The sequence below is a fragment of the Myotis davidii genome, unplaced genomic scaffold (assembly GCF_000327345.1).
Source record: "Myotis davidii unplaced genomic scaffold, ASM32734v1 scaffold185, whole genome shotgun sequence".
Taxonomy (NCBI): domain Eukaryota; kingdom Metazoa; phylum Chordata; class Mammalia; order Chiroptera; family Vespertilionidae; genus Myotis; species Myotis davidii.
This window is the reverse complement of record NW_006297811.1, coordinates 4,193,538-4,218,001: the sequence shown is the minus strand read 5'-3', so window position 1 is coordinate 4,218,001 and position 24,464 is coordinate 4,193,538.

Here is a 24,464-nt window from a genome sequence, read left to right as displayed (position 1 = left end):
CAGCCAACGTGAGCCTTATTCTTCTGTGGAGATGAGAAGTGCCGAAATTCCTTTTTGGTTGGTAAAGGGCATTGTCTATCTTTAATCTTCTCTAAAAACAAACTCTCATTGCACAGCCTTCATTATCTCTCTGGAAACAGTAAGTTGGGACTGGAATGGCTAATCATTCAATTTCCCATATCAAGGTGGCTTACACAGGGATAAAGGTAGGCTCCTAGAAAGCACTATTGGAGGTCAGAGGAGGAAGCATTTAAATCAGCCTTATAGGACGAGCAAAGAATGCTCTCAAGAAAAGCATTATGAGATGAGTTTTGAAAAGTGGGAATATACTTTCCCTAGAACAATAAAAACCAAAAAATTATAATTAAAATTTTTCTAAGGCTGCTGAAAGATATCAACAAAGGCTCAAATTTAAAAAGCAAATTTTCCAAAGATGATGTAATAAGGCAGGAATTTATAAACTGTATTTGTGTCATTGGCACTACATGGATGATAAAGATTTGAGAAGGAAATGAAGAGATGACCAAAAAGATGAACTAGAGTCCCTTCCCTAGTTCACCAGAGCAGCTTGGTTCTACATATTGGGAGTCCATCATTGTAGGTTGCGGGGAAGGATCTATCAGAAAATATTAAAAATACCCTGACGATGCTCTGAAAGACTTGAAAAACATGGTATTGGAAAATTCATTCTTGGTCTTTTTAAACACAGCACTATGGTAAGCCATAGACATCTGCTCTGTGAATTCTCTACTGTGAGAGTTAGGCAAATGTGTATCTGCGTTTCCTGACCTCACTGTGGGGCACCAACATTTTTTGGCTCCTCAGACCTTATCTGTGAAATGCCAAAACTTCTGGGCCCAAACAGAAAGCTGTGTGATATTCAAGGAATAGGAAAGAGAATCCCCTGAATAGTAAGACTGGGATCTGCAGGAAATGGTAGTGCCTGGCAGATTGTCCAAGCCAGTCTCCTTTAGCTAAGGTACATTAGCAACTGATTACCCCACCCTGGCCTTCCTTCTCATTCTGCTGTGGCTTCCTGTTTAGTTTGCATATTAGAGCTGGTATTTGCCAAAGACTCTCTTCCAGGTTGCACTTGGCATTTCTATGGCCAAGCTGTGGAGTCCATATGACTCTGACTATGAACTTTCTAGATAATTTGTTTCCTTTTTAAAATAGTGTGTTCTCACCTCATGAAGCCAAATTAGTTTTTTAAATATGCAAAACTGAATTAATACCATTTCCACTCCTAAAATATACCCCAAATGATGATCAATGATGTTTTTCAAATGCCAAGGGAATTACTTGGAATTTCTAAATAAACAGAAATTCTGCTGAAAACCCTTGAGAGAAAACTATTTCTTCGTGACAAGACTGAAAAATAATGTCTTGCCTTTCTACATCCCAAAACAAATGAAGGCTCCAAAAGACTCCAGCTGGTATGAAAAATTTGCTTATTTTCATGGAAATTAATCAAAATGCATTCTAAATGTCATCCTTACCAAGTAAATGTTAATGTACATCAGTCTCCTCAGGGGCAGTAAGGGCCTATTTCAGCTTGCTGATGTGGTTATTCTTACAGTAACATCAGTGCTGAACTTAGAAGCCAATTAAATCGTTAAAGATGGGAAAATGGACCTGGGTCTTCCTAGAATCCCATAATGGATGTTAAGAAAAAAGAACTTCAGGTCAACAGTGTTATTCCATAGTGGAGGAAACCAGAAAGGTTTCATGCTCACCCACCATCAGCAGCACCGTTTTTTGTCTTCAGATCTTGTGAAATAATATTTCAGGACCAAAGTTAATTCAAACCAGGGTACAGCTGGAACCAGGAACTGGTCTGGGGTTCTTCCCACCATTCCACACAGAATACAAAGAAGAAAATGACAGTAGAAGAATGTTAAACCTGGCCAGAGTAGTAAGAGTTCAGGAGGCCACATAAACATCCCAGTTACATTTGCATTTCTAGTAATTCTCCTAATAGTAGAAATGTTTAATCTGAAGCCTATGGCAAGGAGTCACAAGTGTGAACGTGAAAATTCCAGCATTAAATGGAAGAAGTGAGGCCAAAACTATTGGTCGCAATGTCATTATGTGAGCTGTGCCAAGATAGCTACCCAAGAAGTCGTGGAATTACTGAAAAGTCTACGTTCTAAGACCCCACAGAAGAGATGCTGAATCAGGAGGTTTAAGGTGAGGCTCAGAAAGATGTGTATTGTAAAACAAAGCTCCTGGGTGCATCTATCTGATGCAGAGTCTTGTTCAGAACCTTTTCACACTGCCCTTCTATTAAAGGACCCTTCCTTCTCGTTCTCAATAGGATTTTCTTATAAAGAGCCAGCTGAGAAAGATGTGAGATACCCAGAAGGAGTATCTGTGTTTGAGCTAACTATGCTCACTGTGACTGGTCGCTTTGTACATTTAACAATGATACTGATGATGAAGAAAATAATGAGGATGAGAATGTTGATGACAATAACGATAACCATGGACAAACTTTACTAGGCCAGTGCTTCTCAAGTTTGAATGTGTGTAAGAATCACCAGGGGATCCTATTAAAATGCAGATCCTGAATCAGTGGGTCCGGAGTGAAGCCTAAGGTTTTACATTTCTAGCACGTCCCCAGGTGATGCCAATGTTGCTGGTCAATGGATGACACTTCAGGTAACTAAGGAAAACTGAGTCTTTTCAAATTCCTTAAAGCGGTGGTTCTCAACCTTGGCAGCACATTAGAATCACCTAGCACGACCTGCTTCTGGGTCGGTGTTTCGTACGTAGCAGAGCAGCTCCCTCGCTTTGATCTCTCAAAAGTCAGCCCTCGACACAAAACCATTTGTAGAATCACCTAGGAATCTTTTTAAAATCCTGATTTCTGGGCCTTATCCTCCGGAAATTCTGTTTCTTTGTTATGGGGTGGGGCCACAACATTAGTAACAAAGAAACAGAATTTCGGGAGGATGAGGCCCAGAAATCAGGATTTTAAAAAGATTCCCAGGTGATTCTAATGTGCAGCCAAGGTAGAGAACCACTGCTAAAGATTCAGCAACTCAAAAGGCAAATAAGAAGAGTACTGGCTCCTAATAGCAGTACTAAAACCCCTATAGGCAGTCAGGTATCACTGAGCAAAATAATACCATTGATGGTCTACATGGCACACAAACAAAAACTAATATTAAAACAAGCTATTGAGTAAATTTACCCCAAAGACCCCAGGTCACAGGGTTTTAAACTTGTTTACAGATAAGAAAGACCTATCATTCTTTTAGGTCACAATCATGTGATTTGTCCCAGCTCCATGAGCCCCGCAGTTGTTTGTTGCTATTCTAAATAAATACCCAACTTTTCAGAAAAAGCCACAGAAGCGAGACAACCTTTCTGTCACCTCTGGATGCCCTCTTCGTTTTATAACCCCAAATCATTAACATGGCACAGTGAAAACAGTCCCCACCAGGCATGGTTCTGTTGCAGAAACACCTAACACACATAAGCTCAATTGGGTGATGCTTAGACGGGATTGCATGAGAGAAAATTGTCCCTCACAGCGTGAATCTGTACAGAGGCTCTAGTCGGGGTGGGGGTTTAGGGGCTGTTAGCCAGAGGAGGAGGAAGGCTAGGAAACTGCAAGGGAACGGGAGTACTGGAGAGGGAGATCAGTCGGGGTGATGTCACTCAGCAGCACTCAGTGTGGTGGGTAATCTCTGAGTCAGAAAGCTTTGAAGGGGCATAGTAGCATACGGCCCTATAACTACAAGGACCCATCATCTAAATAGGTAACAGCTGTTGAATGAGATTCTGCAAGGTATACAAATCCAGTCTCCACATGGCTAAAAATCTGCTTCTTTGATCTATTTTTTAAAATAATTAGAAGTACACAATTTTGGGTTTGGGTCTGGTGGGCTTTTGAGCTAATGGGTCTCAACTTGTAAAAAAAAAAAAAAACCTTGGGGCCAGTATACAAAGGCCATTTACAATATACATTTGGCTCATTTATATAACACCAATCTATTGTTTTCAAGACAGGACCAATAAACAATAACTGACACTTGCCATGTAGTAGTTCTGAATAAGTCCAAGCATGTCTTAAGAAATAGTGTTTATCAGTGGAAAGGGATAGTCCTAACAACTTTCCTAATTGGACAAGAAAACAAGGTGAAGAAAAAGCAGGTAAACTAGATCCTCAAGTATCTACTTAGCTGTCAAGATATAGTGAGAAAACAGATAGAAGTCAGCTGCTTTTTACATCCAGATACAAAAACAGCATGTTTAAAGAAACTACTGAAAAATTCATAAAGAATAGTTTTAGCAAGGTTCCTACTGAATTTCACTTTTAATTTAGGCTAGGAATCTTAGGAACAATAAGCCACAAAGAAGACACTGTATCCAAATGATCCCACTCAATAATAGGCAACAAAGAAGACACCGTATCTAAACGAGGTGAAAGAACCTTGAAATATATGTATCAATGAGGAAACTGAGGCCCAGAAAAGTTTATGACCTATTCAAGGTCACACTGCTTACTAGAAACTAGGGGCCCTGTGTATGAATTCGTGCACCTTGAAAGAAACCATGGGCCATGAGGCTATGGTGGGCACAGGGGCAGGTCTCGCCCATTCTCCATACCCCCGCCCAGCCCCTCCTGCTGCAACCCTGATCCACCCTGTCTGCCAGCAGCCCTGCTCCTGCTGCTGCCACTCCCACGTGCTAATGGCACTGGCCCCACTCACACCCGCTGATGGCATGGAGCGATTGGGGCCAGCGCCATCAGCAGATGCGAGCAGTGGCTGCTGCCCCGATCACCCCTCAGGAGCAGGGGAAGGTGAAAAAGCATTCAGGAGCAATTGGGGCCAGCAGCTGCCACTCGCACACACTGACGACACCAGGACCGGCACTGGGCGCCGGCAGCAGTTGCTAGCAGTGGCTCTGGTGCGGCTGCAGTGCAAACGGGGCCAGTGTTGTCAGCTAGTGCAAGTGGTGGCTGTCAGCCCCAATCACCCCACAGGAGCAGGGGGAGGTGGAGAAGACCTGAGGGTCGACCAGGGCCAGCAGCCGCCACTTGCACCCACTGATGGCGCCGAGCGATCGGGGCCAGTGCCTGGCACTGGCAGCAGGTGGGAGCACCGGGTGGGACCGCAGCGCAAGGGAGCTAAGAATTTTCAGTAACCACCAGAGGCTCGCCCTGATGACAGCGACTGGTGTCCCACCTTGGTCTGGCGACCCTGCTCACCTGCTCCATCCTCCCACCGCAGCTAATGCCCACCATGTTCTGCACTCTGCCACCTGCTGCTGACACCACCATGTTCCACACGCACCACCTGGTGGTCAGTGCATGTCATAGCAACCGGTTGTTCAGTTGTTCTGCCGTTTGGTCTATTTACATATTAGGATTTTATATATATAGATAGCCTGCAACTCCACTCCATGATTTCCAGGCCTGGGCTCTTTTCCTTCACATTACAATTTTCCCTGACAAGCCTCTGTTGATTATATAATCTAATAGAATAGTTCCCCTTACCTATGATTTCCCTTTCCAAAGTTTCAGTTACCCACAGTGAACCAGTACAAATATTAAATGGAAAATTACAGAAATAATTCGTAAGTTTTAAATTGCGCTCTCTTTTGAATAGCACAATGAAATATCATGCTTCTCCATCCCACCCATGGTTACATTAAGGACATATAAAACCATACAGTTTGGTAGAAAGATAACTGTTAATCTGGGTTATTGTATTTAAATGATAAATATTATTAGTCTTTTTCAATAAAACCCTTTCAGTCTTAAATTTTACTATTCAGTGTTCTGAAGTAATAGGTTTTTTAACCTGTAAGGCCCTTATATCTAGAATTTCTCTATTCTCTTGGTTCTGTGCTTGAGAACTAAGCCAAATCTTGCTTTATTTCATACTATAATATTTTTCTCAAAACAGTCTCTAATGGTAAATATAAGCACAGAGACCCTCATTTCTGCTAGATATACAGGGCGCTAGGCACATATTTGCCTTCTAAGTTATTACAGGTGATATTTTTACCAAATATTTTGCCTCAGCACAACAGAGCTCTTCAGCCTTCTGGGTAACTATACCTCTTCTTTACTTCCCACCATGTACCATAAAATCCATGAGGCATGCTTAATTTTTTGTATTATGTTAGTGTTCCATTCTGGTACTCACGAAGTTTACTTCTCATTCACATGTAGTCTAATCATGTGTTGATCTTTTATTCAGAGATTCAAGGTCTATGTCCACTATCACCGGAGACCAGAAATTCCTGAGCTTCTGGCCAAAGGTGAAGGAAAGAGAAAGCGATGCCTGTGCTGAAGTTTTTTTTAAATCACACTTGAAATTGCTTACATTCTACCCACATTCCAGAGGCCAGAACTCAGTCACCTACTAGAGGAAATGAGTTTTGGCAAACACACAGCAGTCTCTGCCATACACAACTCTAATATTGCTCCCATCATGTAATTAGAAGAATACAGATCTCATTGTCTTATTAGATAAAAACTCAATGAGCTTGCTAGAAGATAGGCTGGGAGATCTGGTATAATCAGAAATCAACAATTTTAAGTTAAGGACCTTGGAATCCTAAAGTTAGCAGAGGCAACTGCAAAGATCAGCTGGTCTAACTATCTCATGATAAACTGAGACTCAGTTGGGCATTGGTCTAGAACTCAGTGGTAGTTCTAGGTTTAGAACTCTGGTCTTCTCCCACTCAGGTCAGGGCTGTCTGCAATATGCCTCCTTTCCTTGAGTTGTGTAAACTTGCTGTAGGTTAATGGGGAAAAACTGGATTTTTTTTAATTACATGTAACATAATAGATATGGGAAATAGAGTGACATCCAATTAAAAGACAAGTAAAACCCTTTGGTCTGAATTTCAGTGGTCATTAGGTCAATATATAGAGTCCTAAAAGAAATCTTTTCTTACTCCAAAGATAGGATAAATTTGGTCTGGATGTTCTTTTTCAATATTTTTCAAACTGTTTGAACCTAGGGGATCACTCAGATCATAGCAGAGAAAAATTAATTGCTTTTGTAAAACTAAACAAAAATGAAATAGAAAAATGTTTGCAAAAACGTCAGGAAGTAGTTAGACGTGATGAGTAGAACATAGACTAATTGTTGAAAGAAACAAAAACCAGTTGTACTGTTTTACTCTGAGCTCTTATTCTTGGAATAGGTAATTATCCTCTCCAAATCTACAAACAGTTCCTTCTCTGCCTCATTTCTGGTGTTGTGGTTAGGACAAAATGAGATTGTGTATACAAAAATGAATTGCAGAAAGGAGCCATATAACAGAAGTAGGAAGATACTGAACTGATCTCCTCCAATGGGCACAACAAATCTACAACTACATATGGAGTGATTTCCTCTGTAAAAGAACTGAAAACTGGATGAACTGAACTTGTATGACAAAGTATAAAATGGCAACATCAAGACAAGTAGGAGAGGCAGAAACATGATCAAATGGTATTTATTCCAGAAAAGCAAAGATGGTTGAACATCTGCAATTTAATCAACATAATACACCACATTAACAAAATGAATGACAAAAATCACATGATCGCCCGGCCAGCATAGATCAGTGGTTGAGTGTCAACCTATAAACCAGGACGTCATGGTTCGATTCCCGGTCAGGGCACATGCCTGGGTTGTGGGCTTGATCCCCAGAGGGGAACATGCAGGAGGCAAGCGATCAACGATTCTCTCTCATCATGATGTTCCTCTCTGAAATAAAAAAAAAAATCACATGATCATCTAAATCAGCGGTTCTCAACCTGTGAGTCGCGACCCCTTTGGCGGTCAAACGACCCTTTTACAGGGGTCGCCTAAGACCATCCTGCATATCAGATATTTACATTACTATTCATAACAGTAGCAACATTACAGTTATGAAGTAGCAATGAAAATAATTTTATGATTGGGTCACAACATGAGGAACTGTATTTAAAGAGCCATAAGGTTGAGAACCACTGAAAATAGATGAAGAAAATGCATTTGACAAAATTCAACATCAATTTATGATTTTAAAAAGCTCTCAACAACTTGAGTATAGTACCTCAAAATAATAAAAGTCATAATGACAAACCCATGGGTAACATAAAACTCACTGGCAAAAAGCTGAAAGCTTTTCCTCTAAAGTCAGAAACAAGAAAAAGATGCCCACTCTTGCCACTTTTAGTTAACATTTATTGGGAGTATTAGCCACAGCAATTAGGTAAGAAAATGAAATAAAAGGATCCTAATTAGAAATAAAATAGTAAAATTCTCATTAGTGGCAGATGGTATAATATTATATATAGAAACCCCTAAAAACTCTACCAGAGAACTATTAGAACTAATAAGTGAATTCAGTGAAGTTGCAGAATACAAAATCAATATACAGAAATCTGTGGAAGCTCTACATGCTAATAAAAAACTATGAGAAAAGGAATTTAAACATCCCCTTTTAAAATTGCATGAAAAAGAATAAAATATCTAAAAATAAATTTAAACAAAGAGGTGAAAGACCTATACACTGAAAATTCTAAGACACTGTTAAAAGTATTAAAGAAGACACAAATAAATGGAAAGATATTCTTTGAATATTATTCAGATGTTCATACTACACAAAGCAATCTAGAGATTCAAATGCAATGCCTATCAAAATTCCAACGGCATTTTTCACATAACTAGAACAAATAATTTTAAAATTTGTATGGAACAACATAAGATCCTTAATATGTAAAACAATATTGATAAAGAAGAACAAAGCATGAAGGTATCATACTTCATAATTTCCAACTATACCACAAACCTATAGTAATCAAAAAGTATGCCACTGTCATAAAAATAGACACATGGTTCATTAGAACAGAATTCAAAGCCCAGAAATAAATTCATATATATATGGACAATTAATATACAGCAAAGGAGCCAAGAACATACAGTGAAAAAAGAACAGTCTCTTCAATAAATGGTGCTGGAAAAACTGAACAGCTACATGCAAATGATTGACACTGGACCACTATTTTACACCATACATAAAAATTAACTCAAATGAGTTCAGAATGTAATTCCTCTTTAGAATTATTCTACATGCCAGTGTGGATTGGATTTTTTTATATTCAATGGATGACACAAAATACCAAAGAAACCATTCTGGAGAACTGATTTTTTACTATCAGAGGTACAGATTACATGGTTTTTAAGGTCTTCACCCTCTTTTGTAGATTTTACAATAAAGCATAATTTACAATATGGAAAGATAGGTTCAATTTGGGATTTGACTTGGAAAGAAGTAGATTCAGAAGAAACCTGATATTGACACAATTCCTACTCATTATCTGGTAAGGCAACCCCCATCTACACCCCCATAGAATTTTCTGAATTTCTAGGCTTCCAACCTGGAAGAATGAAAGACCCTGATATCTGTCTGGATATAAGACCAAGTCTCCACAGAAACACTGGCTCCGGTAGTGCTGGTCCCCTATGGAGACAGCCCTCCCAAACTGTGCCTCCTGAATCAGGCTGCTTATTTTAATTTCAGAGGAATAGCTAATAGATAGCAACAACTCAAAATGATATTCAGTATCTATGAAAATAGACCTCAGTGCAATAGGGACAACAGCAGGACGTTAAGATGAATGGATTTTTCTTCTAAAAAATGGTGAAGGGCCAATTAGTAGTATGAATACTTCTAGACAGTGCCCTAGTTATAGGCAGGCCTCCAGTTGTTCACTTGTCAGCCTCTGTGTGTGCCCATATAGGAGTGAGTCCTTTTGATAATACTTCTTGGAACTGTGAATGGCATTTTTGATACGACTAATTATGGCTAATTAAAGCTTCTAGAAAATCACAAGAGATCCTTATGCTTGTTGCACCTAAAACACAAAGGAACAACAGAGATGAAAACAAGCAGTGAAGATATAATCCCCTTTTCATCAAGAATTCAAACCAAATGAAGTAGTTTGACTCAAATTTTGTTCAGGGGACATTCTGACATCTCAGCTGGTTTCCAATTCAATGATTTGGGGAAGGAGGGGGATATTCAGGCTCAATTATGGTTCAAATCAATTCACCTTTTTGGAATAAAATTGATGCATTTATGACTTAATACAAAAGTAATATTTGGGTTCAGTTCAAGATTCAGCAAATTAGTATGGTTCATTCCAGTTTAATGCTTCATTCAAGTCTCTATTTTTCAACTGTCCATTTTATCAGTTATAGCACAATGGAGAAAAAATATATATATTAACTATTGCCAAATGAAAAATTAATGTCTTTGAAAGGAGCCAAGAATCTCATTAGGGTGTGAACTAAGCTTAAACTTTATATTGTCACATTATTTAGAGTACATAAACCTACCTGTGTCCAAAAAATCTCTTAGAATAATCCTCCAACATCCTTTTTATTAAACATCTACTTCATTCTTCTTCTCCCAAATGTGAATGGCATTTTTGATACGACTAATTTTAAAAATTCTAAACAGTCTTTTCTAGAAAAGTCTAAATTTGAAAGTCCTCATTCTTTTTGTGACTCAAGATTATATATAGTAATTATATACATATATAAATGCTATCTATAGTAATTATATTATACACATATTATACATATAAAAAGTATACATATTATATTACATACACCATACATTTATAAATGGTAGTAGGGAACAAGGAGTCTTAAGTTCATTGAGAGTAAGAGAAAGGCAAGTGAGCCAACAAAAACAAATTGATCCTACAGTTGGGGGTATTTAAGATTATTTTCTTGATCAAAACCCACTGCTTAGAATTTATCTTTCTACAAGTACATTTGGTAAGTTGATTTTGTGGTTAGGACAAAATGAGATTGTGTATACAAAAATGAATTGCAGAAAGGAGCCATATAACAGAAGTAGGAAGATACTGATATGTTTGCACAGAATTTTCCCTCTTCCATTCAATGTGGTCTCCAAGGTGCCTTGCAGCACTATTATTTATGTACTTTCTTATCTAGATATTCATTCTCTCAAAGAATTTCAATATATTGAACAACAATTATTTCTCTTGAGGAAACCATGCTATCTTCCAACTGCCACACCCTTTCCTCCAAAAGATTGTTTGTGAGTGTTCAGTGACCCTACTCTTTATTCATCTGCCAGCTTTGCTGGTGCGATTGTAAAGGAAAGATCTCTTCTTCCATGCAGTTTATAATCTTCCTGAGTGTATAGAATAAATTATGCCTTCCCTTTAAAATTCATATGCTGAAGCTCTAACCCTCAATGTGACTATTTGAAGACAGGGCCCTTACGGAGGTAATGAAGGTTAAATGAGGCTGTTGGGGTGGGGCCCTAATTCAAAGGATTGGTGCCCTTATAAGAAAAGGGAAAGACACCAGGGGTACACAAACACACACACACACAGAAAACCACTGTGCGGACAGAGCAAAAAAGCAACCATCTGCAAGCCAAGGAGAGAGGTCTCAGGGGAAACCAATCCTACAACACCTGGACCTTGGACTGTCAGCCTCCAGAACAGTGGAAAAATAAGTTCCTGTTGTTTAAGCCCCCCAGTCTGTGGTACTTTGTTATGACAGCCCTAGCAGACTAGTACATTGAATAAATATGGTCGATATGCAGATACAAGAGGCAAAGAGTAAACACTATATGACTGAACATAATCAAATGAAGATATGTATATTCTTGTTTATAGATGATTCCTTGATGCTATCTAGAGAAATTAGTATGGAGATAATGGTTTAGCCCTAGCTGGTTTGGCTTGGTAGAAAGAGCCTTGGCCTGTGGACCGAAGGGTCCCAGGTTCAATTCCAGTCAAGGGCACATACCTCGGTTGCAGGCTCTTCCCTGGCCCAAGCCCTGGTTAGGATTCGTGCAGGAGGTAATCAATCCATGCGTTTCTCTCACATGATATTTCTCTCTGTGTTTCCCTCTCTTCCACTCTCTCTAAAAATCAATGGAAATCCTCAGGTGAGGCTTTAAAGAGAGAGGGAGAGAGAGAGAGAGAGAGAGAGAATGGTTTAGCCCACTCTCACCCATCTGTGTGAGATGATCAAATTGAGCATTTTTCAACCCTATGCACTAAAAATGACAAGAGGCTTCTTTCCTGGGCATAGTACACAAAGAAAACAAAGAAGGAGGTGCCACAATCTTCTCTCCCAACTCATTTCACATCCTAATTCTGAGGCAGGCTGCCTAATGGGGTCAATGTTTTCTGTAAGAATGGATGTAGCTAGGAATGATCATAATTTTAGTAACAACTCAACTTGGGAGCCATGAGGCCCCTTCTTAAGTGGTTTGGGTTTTTTTAAGCCAGAAGGGTCATTATAGATCTCGTAGCAGTAACTAAACAAGCAAGTTATGGCCCTCAGCCACACACTCCCTATAACAACTAGTCCCCTCCCTTCATCACCTCCCTCCCTCCCTCTACACATCCCTCTCTGCCTCCAGCCCTCACCCCTCACAGCAGGACACCTACAGTCACACCCTCCCAAGGTTGGTCTACCTATAGCAAGAACTTAATTTGAATTGACTTATTTCCACCCCCTTCCCCACCCCCACCCCCAAACCCAACTGCAAAAAAAACCCACTCAAAGCAGTTTCTATATAACTATGGTTTGGCTATATTATCTTGCTCAGGGACACATAATTTAACCACCATGAACAATTAAAATCTTGTTTGGGCCCCACCATGCTAACTGTATTCCTCACTGCCTCTGTGAGGGTTCTTTCTGTATATAAGCATGCTCATGCTAACTCTCATATCCTTTACACCTAAGATTGGTAACCATTATTTAGGAAACCCTTCAGACAGTTCTGGGCATGCATATTCTATAGCACCTAGCACAATATATTGCACAAAGTAGGTATTCAAAATATATGTGTGGGTCAAATTGAAAGAACAGAAAGAACTGCATTTAGAACCTTTTCCAGCTTAAAAAAAATGAAATAAAAAATAAAAACTTTTCCAGCTGTTCTTCTTTGTATAAATTATATTAACAGATTTCACTTAAAAGGCTAACTTTTAAATAAAAACTATTTCTCAGGGACTCTTCTAAATGCTTTACAGATATTAACACATTGAAATCACAACATAATATTACAAGGTAATATTATTATATCTCCTTTTCACAGATAAGGAAATTGAGGCACAGGAGACTGAGTAACTTGCCCAAAAGGTCACACAGCTCAGAACAGGACTGGGATTTGAGCCTTGACAGTCAAGTTCTAAAACCTACACCTTTCGATATGCTATGTCCCTGGTTTAGTCACATAGCACACAGGTGTAAATCTAAAAACCAAATGGAAAAGAAGCAAAACACACTAAAGTTTATACAGTTTATTTCAGAGGCACAAAGGCTTTGGTCTTTGGTTGCAGACTACCTACTGAAATTCAATATCTTGCTTATACACGTGCTTCTAATAAAATAGCAAAAGGAAGTTAAAATGGGGAGCTTGCTGGAGACAGATATCCTGAAGGTAGAAAGAATGACATGATCAGTATGCATAAGGAAGGCAAAGAAGGAGGGGAGGGCACAAGCCCTCAGAACTCTAAAAGCAGAATAGCAGTAAGCTGCATCACGTACTGGTGGACTTTTGGTCAAGTGTTACTGAGCCATTGAGAATGTCGAATATCTGTGTTTCAGCAGGCAGGGAGAAAGCAATCCAATCAAGTGGTTAAGTAGTAAGTTAATGTACTTTTTAGAAAATGTCAGTTTCTAGAAATTTACTTTATTTCTTAAAAATGGCAGAAACTAGAGTATTATCCAATATAATAAAAGGCTAATATGCAAATAGACCGAACGGTGGAACAACCGGTTGCTATGACGCATCTGACCACCAGGGGGCAGATGCTCAATGCAGGAGCTGCCCCCTGGTGGTCAGTGTGCTTCCACAGGGGGAGAGCTGCTCAGCCAGAAGCCGGGCTCATGGCTGGCGAGCGTACTGGCAGTGGCAGGAGCCTCTCCCACCTCCGCAGCAGTGCTAAAGATGTTCAACTGCCCATAAGACGTGGGCCTAAGCCATCAGTTGGACATCCCCCGAAGGCTTCCGGACTGCGAGAGGGCACAGGCTGGGCTGAGGGAGCCCCCACCCAAGTGCACAAATTTTGTGTACCAGGCCTCTAGCTAAATTCATAAAAATAAACAAACTTTACTTAAAAAGTGCATAGGCATATGAAAAGTGCCCACTGTGATACTGTGATTTATAGTAAGAAATATATATATTTGAGTTTGACCCCATTCATGGCACATATCATCTAAATCCTTAGAATTTACTAAGTGTGCAGAGCAATAAGGGTTGTCTTTTGTTACATTATTGAGATGCCTTTTGGAAGGCACCTAAGGATGACTGCTGGCACCAGAGGAACCAGTCATGTAACTAAAAGGTAAGAACTTTCAGTCCCATACTCTCCTCGGTGAAGGGAATGGGGGTGCTGAAGGTTGAATTCAATCACCAATGGCCAATGATTTCAGGAACTGGCTCATGCAGTTATGAAAGCTGACAAGCTCCTAGCTCCTAGTAGAGTGCCTTCAAAATAGTAGTTACTTAATAAATTTTGGTTTCCTTTTTCTTATTTTAGAACCACTATTGGTAAGGAAGATTAAAACCATGAACCTGCTCTTATTTCTTTCACCCTGAGCAAATTTCATGGGATTCATTTCATAGGTTTTTGACCCTCCTAAGTACTACACCCTTTGATCCTCATTCCTCATTCTCACTCTCATGCCCTCCCTTCTAGCACACCTCTAGCTCCAGGGCTTGTGAAATGGCAAGAAGAATTAGCATTCACAGTGAGATAAAAGGGGACTGAGGATCTAACTCTGGAAACTGAACCTCTCAGCTATCAAGAGGCCTGCCAGTAACAGCTAAGTATGGAAATGAGAACTTTTTCATGTAAGACCCTTGAAAATATTCATTCTTTTTTTCCACTTCTTCAGTGACTCCAACCTTTATTTAAAAAATAATGAAATGTTTGGCAACAAGATATAATGAGCCAAACACTTTATGCATTGCAAGTTTCTAGCTATGTGTATCATGAAGGCCACTTTCAGCCACAAGCACCAAAAACGCAATTCAAAGTTGCTTAAGCTAAAGGGAAAATTATTGACTCCCAGTTCTAAAAGTCTAGACATCAGGTGAGCTTCAGCAATGGCTTTTCTAGGGCCCTCTTCTCTTTTCCTTGCTCTGCTCTGATATATGCCCTTCTCTAATCAGCTTTATCTTCACACTGCTGGTCCATATATTTATCTTCCAAAAAATTTCCCAGAAAAGTCAAAAAGACAATTGATTAAAATCCCAGAAAAATCTCTTTTCTCATTTCATCAGTCTTGATACCATTGTAATTAGCTAGTTATTAATAACTAGTGACCCAGTGCATGAAATTTGTGCACATTAAAAGGGAATTAATTAGAGGAAATATCTTAATATTGCTATTTGCCCTTTCTCTATAATAGAAGTGTCAGAGATGAAAGAAAATCAGAGTCTGGGGCATGCCACGGGAACCAGAGTCAAGTCCCCGCCCACCCACATGCACCTCGAAATCTCGTGAGACCCAGACCCAGCCAGGCCCACCGTCCATCAAGCCCCGCAGGTGCGGGGGAGTGGTCCCAGGTTGCCTGGCCTAGATCCAGACCCTGCCAGCCCCACCCCCATCAAGCCCCGCCAGGTGGGGGGGAGTGGCCCCAGGTTGCCTGGCCCAGCGCTGAGGCCAGGGGAAGCAGTCTGAGGTCCCCTGTCAAGCCCTGCCGGGCAGGGGAAACAGCCTGAGGTCCCCTAGCCAGGTGTCAAGAAGGGGGGCATGGCCTGAGGTCCCCTGTCAAGCTCTGCCAGGCAGGGGATGTGGCCTGAGGTCCCCTGTCAAGCCCCACCAGGCAGGGGGCACAGCCTCAGGTCCCCTGCTTCGGCCCAGCGCCATGCAGACTCAGGTCCCTGCTGATTGCTCGTTAAGGCTCATTACGGGAACTCAGCTTCCACTGTGGGCGCACCCATCTTGACTGTCAATTTGCATATTCCCTCTTTATTAGATACGATAGGAAAGGAGCAAATGGAAGGCCAGACACTGTAGGCATGTTCCCTGCAAAACACTGGGAGAGAGAATCACACAGGGAAGATAGACCATGCCCAGTAAAGTTGAGACGACAAAGGGAAGACACTTGTCTGTCAGTCATACTTGGGAACAGAGGTCATTGGCCAGAATGGGCATGGTCACTGAAGAACATGAAGGTTTGGGATATATAATCCCATAAAGAGAGGAATTCACTCTCTTGATTTCTCTTGACAATCTTGTCTCATGGCTCATGCTTGGCTTCTTGGCATTTTCCCGTGTGGCCCATGGCCATGTGGACCCCCACACACAATAGACTAATGCACTGCAACTAACCTGACATGGTATTGGACCTGGCTCCAAGGTGGAAAGGAAACTCTGGACACTGGCTCTGATTTTAGCTCTACTGAAGCCCTAGCTACACTTCTTCTATGACTGTACTAAGGGAAACGGTACTTTGAAAACCCAAGGGTATCATTCTACAAACATAAAGCTTTCTACTATATCACATCCTTTCATGCAAGTCTCAGAAAATTCCTTTGCTTGAGATATCATAAGGACTCCACCCCCAGCAACAACCAGTGAAGATGAGGCATGACTTTCTCCAATAACAGCCTGACCTGGGTCACATGACAATTCCCTGAACCAAGCATATGCAAGACATGAGATTACTCTTAGACTCGTTAGGCTGATGGCTAGAGCTGAGAGTCACCTCACTTTACCTGAGTCACAGGGACAAACACTGAACAAATAAGTAGAGTTTTATAATAATGAAGGAGGAGGAAATGAACCCTTGTAGACATCCAACAAGGAGCACTTAAGCCTTTATTATATACAAACAACAATAATTCCATTCCTTCAAGTGTATTAAGAATTGGATTTATATTAATATGAGGTTTAACAATAGGGAAAAGAAGCGGATGAGCTCCTTAAGCAAAAATAGCAAACACCCAAATGGCTGACATCCTATAGTAATATTCAACTTAGGATATCATAGACTTCCTCAATTTTCCATTGTTTAAAACATTCCTGGAACTCCTCTTTTGGAAATTTCACCTTTTGTTTTTTAAACTTTCTCCCTAGGTGAGCACATCAGTTCCCCTGGGCTTAAATATTATCTTTCTACTGCTGACTTGAAAATTTCTAACTCAAACCCAAAACTCACTTCTGACCTTTAGATGGTATTCCAGTTGCTGACTAAGCGGCATCTCCTTTTTTTTTTAATATATTTTATTGATTTTTTACAGAGAGGAAGGGAGAGAGATAGAGAGTTAGAAACATCAAAGAGAGAGAACATCGATCAGCTTCCTCCTGCACATCCCCCACTGGGGAAGTGCCACAACCCAGGTACATGCCCTTGACTGGAATCGAACCCGGGACCTTTCAGTCCCCAGGCCGACGCTCTATCCACTGAGCCAAACCAGTTTCGGCGGCATCTCCTTTTAGGCACCTCAAACCTAACACAGCCCAATGAATGCACAATATTTTCCCATTGCAAACTTCCCCATCTCAGCAAATAGCTTCAGCATTTAGCCCATTATTTAAGACTAGAGGCCCCATGCACGAAATTTGTGCAAGATTAGGCCCTGGCAGCCCTGGCTGCCTTGGCCCTTGTGGCCCCGCCTGCCTCACGGCCCCGCAGCCCTGCCCCCCACCCACTGGCCATTACAGAAGATCATTCCGCCTTCTGGTCTAATTAGAATCTTACTTCTTTATTATATAAGATAGAAACCTAAGAACAATATTCTTTATAGGGTGTGTGTGAGGGTATGTGTGTACATGTGTATGCTAGAAGGGGTAGTTTTACAGAATGTCAGCATTGAAGGTATCTTGGCAATCATCTGTTCTAGTACTTGCCTATATCCATTGTTCAGAATAACACTCTTGAAGGAGAAATGATTTGTCCACAGGTTAGATGATCAATAATAAGCAGAACAGTGACTAAAACCTAAGTTTTAGAACCTGGCCCCAAATCTAAAAAACTTCTTTTCATTAATTGGACTCTTAAGGTGATTCCATAGTCCATGCCAGTTGCCAGTCTTTTATTCTATGGGCTTGTCTAGCTATTTCAAGGCAAACTGTGCTATCCTTATTTTACTTTTAACTGTGTAGCCTATAGGAACATTCCCAAATTTTAGAAAAACTTGAACTTTACCTAAAGGAAAGAAACACCAATAAGAGCATTGTGCTCCCTCTAAATCTCAAACATCCTTGAAATGTTGCTCAACCTATTCCATCACTTTAATTCACAGGCACAGACCCTGCAGATCTTTTAGCCATTAGAGATCAGTTATGCAATTCTGAATGCAGGCTGCTAGGAGCTCTAGTGGCACATTACAGTTAGTTCGTATCAGAGGAATGACAACTCAGTTATTTAATGTATTGCCATTGAATTTAACAGGATTCATTTTTGGTTGCTATAAAGAAAAGCTGGCATTAACTTAAATGGACTCTTAGATAAAATTGCCCAAGATTGGACTTAGCCTGTGCTTGTTATAGGCTCTTAAATCACAAAGAACTGATCAGTGTAGAGCCAATCTTTTCTATTAAGTCAAGAGGAGCCTCGTAGCTGAAGAATCAAGCACTGACGACTGCATGATAAAGAGGCGAGACCTCTGAGCTGTCAGATATGCGGACTCTGTAAGTCACAGATGCTAGGGCAACACGGTCCAATTGAAATATAGTGCGAGCTATAGATTCAATTCATATATGTAATGTCAAATTTCCTAGTAACTACATTAAAAAAAGAAACAATGGAATTAATTCTAAAAATATATTTTATTTAACCTAATATATCCAAAATTTTATCATTTCAGTGTGTAATCAATAAAAAATTAGTAATGAGGTATGTTATATCTTTTTAAAAATGTATATTTTTATTGATTTCAGAGAGGAAGGAAGAGGGATAGAGAGATAGAAATGTAAATGATGAAAGAGAATCATTGATTGGCTGCCTCCCGCATGCCCCATACTGGGGATTGAGCCTGCAACCCAGGCATGTGCCCTGACTGGGAATCGAACCATGATCTCTTGGTTCATAGGTTCTGAGCCATGCTGGCCAGGTGATCTTCTTTTGTACTAAGTTTTCAAAATCCAGTGTGTATTTCAAATTTATAGCATATCTCAGTGTAGACCAGCTACGTTTCTTGGGCTCTGTAGCCACATGTAGCTAGTGGCTAATATATTGAGAGCACTGTGCCAGACAATTGCTCCTCCAAACCCCAGAGATTCCTAAAGCAAAGTGGCCAACTCTTTCTTTGTGAAAGGAAAATCCTACATTCTCCACTAGACAGACTGAACTCTGGACCCTGAAGGGTCTTCCTAGTTCCTTTTTCTAGTTAAAGGGATATCAGAGCAGGGCTGTGTCTTGGGTTCTGCTTTTGTGCTCCTGAAATTCTGTTATTCTGCATTGTGAGCTTAAGAGGGACATTCCGCTTGTGTGGGACTTCCTGGCCTCCCCTGGGCTCACGGGTAAAGTCCTCTGGATCCTGCCACCACTACAAGGTTCTCTCCTCCGTCCTACCTCTGTTTCAGGCCCTAGGCCCAGGGTAAACTGGCAAGTCCTGCAACTATCAACGGGCAGAGATCTAACTCTCAGTGAGTGTACAAACCCAAAACTCCCTTCTCCAACTGTGCTGACCTGTCTTTCTCTAATGACCAACTGTCTAGTTTGCTATTAAGAACTAACATTTATTGTGGAAGATTTAATTTGTAGTGTTCACAGTATGACTTCATGTGTGCTATGATTAACTTTATTTGCTAGATACACAAATTAAGAACTCCTTAGGCACATTGAGTGACTTGGCCAAGGTCACACAGTCCAGGGTAGAGCTGGTATTCAGACCCAGCTCCGACGCCTATACTCACTAGCATTATATTCAACCCTGATCTGCTTTCTAGCTTCTAGAATCTCCTGTTGGCTTCATGATCCACATCCTGTCCTAATTTCCTGGCCTGACAGCCTCCCATTGAGATAAGCTCCAAATCTCTCCTGATCTAGCTCTCCTAGACTAGTCCCTTGTCTCTACCTTAATCAGCATCTGCAGGACTCAGGGTTCTCACTGTCTCTATACACCAGATTAAAGACCCTTGGCCATCTACCTGCACATCAGAAAACAGGAAAGTAGTGCTCAGACTAGTACTCATTTAATAGTTGTTTACCAAGACTTGAGGGCCAAGATGCTGGAGGCTGGAGCTATACCATGAAACTAAAAAGACATGCTCCCTGCTTCCAGGTAGCTTCTATTTTAGTGAGGGGACAAAGACAGTAAATAAATAAACCCCCAAACTAAAGACACTTTTACATAATGATAAGTACCATGAAAAATAAAACAGCATGTTATGGCAGACCCAGTTTACTCTTCCATGAGGAGACAGAAACATTACACAACAGCCAAAATATCAGGTGTCCTCCAAACAGAGGCCCTGGAAGGGCTGAAGACATCTTTGGCTTACAAGATCTGAATGTTACCCAAGTCCACCTCATACCCCAGCCAGCACAGCTGGGGCTGTTAGCCAACGTTGTCCAATACTCAGAACTTTGCACCAAAAGCTGCCCACAGTCAGTTGCAATTGCCTTAGTCAATTTATTTCAGATCTTCTGCTTGGCACAGAAAGCAGAGTTGAAAAGAACACCGTCTATGAGTCAAGCAGACTTGGCTCTGATGCTTACAGGGCCATGTGACCTTGGGCAAAGGCTACAAAATAGGTGTGTAACATCCAGCTTGCAGAGACTGAAGCAAGAATTTTTGCCATGCCTGCTTTGATGTAGAAATCACTGTTTTGTTGTCGCTTTTGGTCAACGAGTAATAAGTACAGCGATCGCTGTCTGTTGTTGCATCCTGAACCTCCATCCTAACTATGGTGGACATTTACTTTCTATTTTATTTACTTTTGTGTAGTTGATATTTTTAATGATTACTTTTATCCTTTTCCAGAGACAAAATTACATTATGTATGAATATCCTTTTTAAAACATGTATTCTAATATGCCCTTCTGGGAGCACTGAGATTTACTGCTCTAGTTTTACAACTGGAAATCAAAACGCTTTGTTATTAATTAGGCACATGTGCTTACCAATTAATTAAAAATCATTGAATGCTCAGGAAGAATTCGGAGACTGGCAGTTACACACAAGCGAATTCTCAGAGAATGAGAAGATGCCTTTTTCAGGTGAGTGATGACATAAGAAGGCTTTTTGTGCTTAGCAAGTGTGGTAATCATATGAACTATCTATCACCTATCTATCACCTCTGCCTGAGCCCTGCCCCAGAGTTGGGAGTTGGTAATGGGGTGTGGCTCACAAATAGAGTGTCAATCACTTGATAATAAAGAAAGCTGAAAAAAATCATGATCTGTTTGTTTAAATGGTCATGACCGCTGAAAAGCTGTATCAAAACAGCCACATCAGAATAGCTCAATAAAAATGTCTAGTACCCTTCCATACAGTGCATGTAGAGCACAGCACATATGCTTGAGCGCATAGTAGGTGCACATAAATAGTGGATAGCACTATCATTTTCTTTAACTGATACCATTCTCTTTTTTTAATCTTTATTGTAGAAAGTATGACAATATGTTGAAAATATGTCCCCTTTTTTACTCCCCATTGACCCCTTCTAGCCCACTCCACCCCCACCCCAGGCCTTCACCATCCTATTGTTTGAGTCCCTCGGTTATGCATATATGCATACAAGTTCTTTGGTTGAACTGCTACCATTCTTAATTCCTCATATTGGCAACAAATTCAGCAGACATTTATTAAGCACCTACTATGTTCCTGGTACTAGCCCCACAATTGCAGAAGCGGGGAGGAGCAGAACTATGTCTCCAGCAGCCAGCTTTCCTCATTTCCCTGGGGACTTCCCACCAGCTGACCCAACAATAACAGAAACTCTGCCAAGGCTGGCATAAGGGATGCAAGAACTGGCCTGGAATGTTTTGTTTGAGCTCCAACTCATTTATTATTGTGTTTTTATTCATGCTCACAGCTGCTGCATTATTTTTAGAAGCTGAAAAAATACCGCAAGTAAGGAGAAAGTAAAGGTGCTTTTCCCTACTACATTTTTTAATATTTAAAGAACAAACAAATTCTAACATTCTGGGGGACAGTTAGAGAAAATGGTTAAAACTAAAAAGAAGCTCTGTGTTTCTGGTCGATTTTGGAAATCATTTTGAAAATTTTTTGAAAACTGCAATGCATAGACCTAAAGGGGAATTAAAAACTAAAACATCATGAGTATCTGATACCCTCCAAATTTCCTGTCAAGCCAGAGTACTTTGTTCTCAGAACTGATGGAATGTTATGTTTATGACAATGATCCCGGTCAGTTCATGTATTTATTAAAGATGAGACATGCTTTTCATTATACATGGAGACCTGATTTATAAGAGAGAAAAGCAAACCTGCCTTCAGACTACATAAAATCCTCCCTAAGTCCAGACTTTGAATATGCCTTAAAATGTGGAAAATTCAGAATATCCTTGTAACTAGAGGCCAGGGAAAGTTATAAAATCACAATATGTATTTGAACTTTGACCTCTGATCACTTACAGTATTTTTTAGAATTGTTGGGACTAGGTAAACGTTTTAGTAGAGTATTAGCACATAGAGCGAGGACAAATAGCTCAAGGAAATACTACAGAGTCCAAATTTCAAAGAACATGGGGGTAGTGATTAACTGTAGAGAATAAGAGCACAGTTAGAGTTTGGAGGAGGATGACGGAAGGATCTAGGTTTTGAGGGGCATGAGATTCATATAAAAGAAAAAGAATTAAAAATTACAAATAAAATTAGGTCATGGGCTTTGGAAGGGGCCCATGTAAGGAAGGGGCCCTGAAGCTTATGCTTCCTTAGCTCCACAAGAAATCTGCCACAAACTAAAGGCAGAGAGAAAAACAATCATAGATCAGAATTCTGATCTCATCTCTCCCATCCACGCTTTGTAACTATGAGCGAGTTACTTATTCTCACTACACTTCCATTTTCTATCTGGCGAATGATGCTTGATGATATATGGAGCAATGAAAAAGAGAAAGGCCTTAAAATTATCATGAAAACGACTTGATCAATAAAGATAATTAGGTCCCTACATACCTTTTCCTCTATAATTTTTATTGGCATTATTATATCTCTACATTTAATTATTTATTTACTCCGGCCAACAACTGCTAAGTGCTGGGGATAGTGAAGTGAACCATGTGTGGCTTCATTTCATCTGTGAGGAAGAGATGATCAATGAATTAGAAACAACCACTGGAAAATGCAGTTATTTCAGCTGGTAAGAGTATCACGAACAAAATAAAACAGGAAATGGATAAGAAGGTAGTTATTAGTTAAACTTTTATAATCTCCTCATTGTAAGACATGTAAAGGTGAATGAAAAAAAAATCATAAACCTTCAGGAGCCAATCTAGTAAAATAAACAAGACAAACTCTACAGTGCAGGAAGGCAGGAAGTGTCAAATATTTTAAGACAGATAGAAGAAGAGGGGTTGATTATTCAAAGGAAGAAGCAAGAATAAGAAAGTTCACCGGAAGGAGCTGACATCTAAGCAGGGATTCAAAGGATGAACAGGTTTTATGCAATTATGTGAGTGGGAGGATTAGCCCATCCCAAGTGAATATCTGAGATGCTAAAGTTTAAATATTCAAATTTGAGGAGAAAGCATCACTGTTCAAAATTAACATCTTTAAATGCCCAGTCAGAATATTTTAATATTTTGGGATTTTTAGAATGTCATCTATATATTTCACATAGCTACAGTACTGTCATGAGAAAACTTACTACAGTGCATTTTATTTGAGGTACAAGAGCTGTATAAATATACATCAGCATTATTTTTCATTAACTGTGACTTAGTTACAGCAGCTCACTAATTAAGTTGCAGTTTATCAGCACGCTGAAGTTATTTCCACTAATGTCAAAACTCATTTGCATTGCTGAATAGCTTTAATGTTATTTATTTTTGAGAGCATCTTGAAGGTTTGAGCTGCAAGGATATTTGCCTGTGAGACAACATAATTTGAAGATAAGGTTGATGTGGTATTTTAAATTGTATTAAAATGCATGGGAAATAAAATTATCTTTCTCCTCATGATAGAAGGTCTTTTTTTTAATATATTTTTTATTGGATTAAGATATTACATATGTGTCCTTGTCCCCACGTTACCCTCTACTCCCCCCCGGTCATGTCCTCCCCTCCCCCCCATTGTCCGTGTCCATTGGTTAGGCCTATATGCCTGCTCACTGTCAGCTTCTTGAAGAAACCCAACAAAAGCAACAATAACCTTTGCTTTTCTCATAGCTCATCTTGATACAATAAAATAACCAGTCTCCTTTATATTTTCAAACCCTTTTTTTTTGGTGGTGGGTGGAGACCAATTGCTTCATAATAGAAAAACAAGTTATGGCTAGTGTTATGTTTCTTGTTCTGTCTCTATGTATTTTA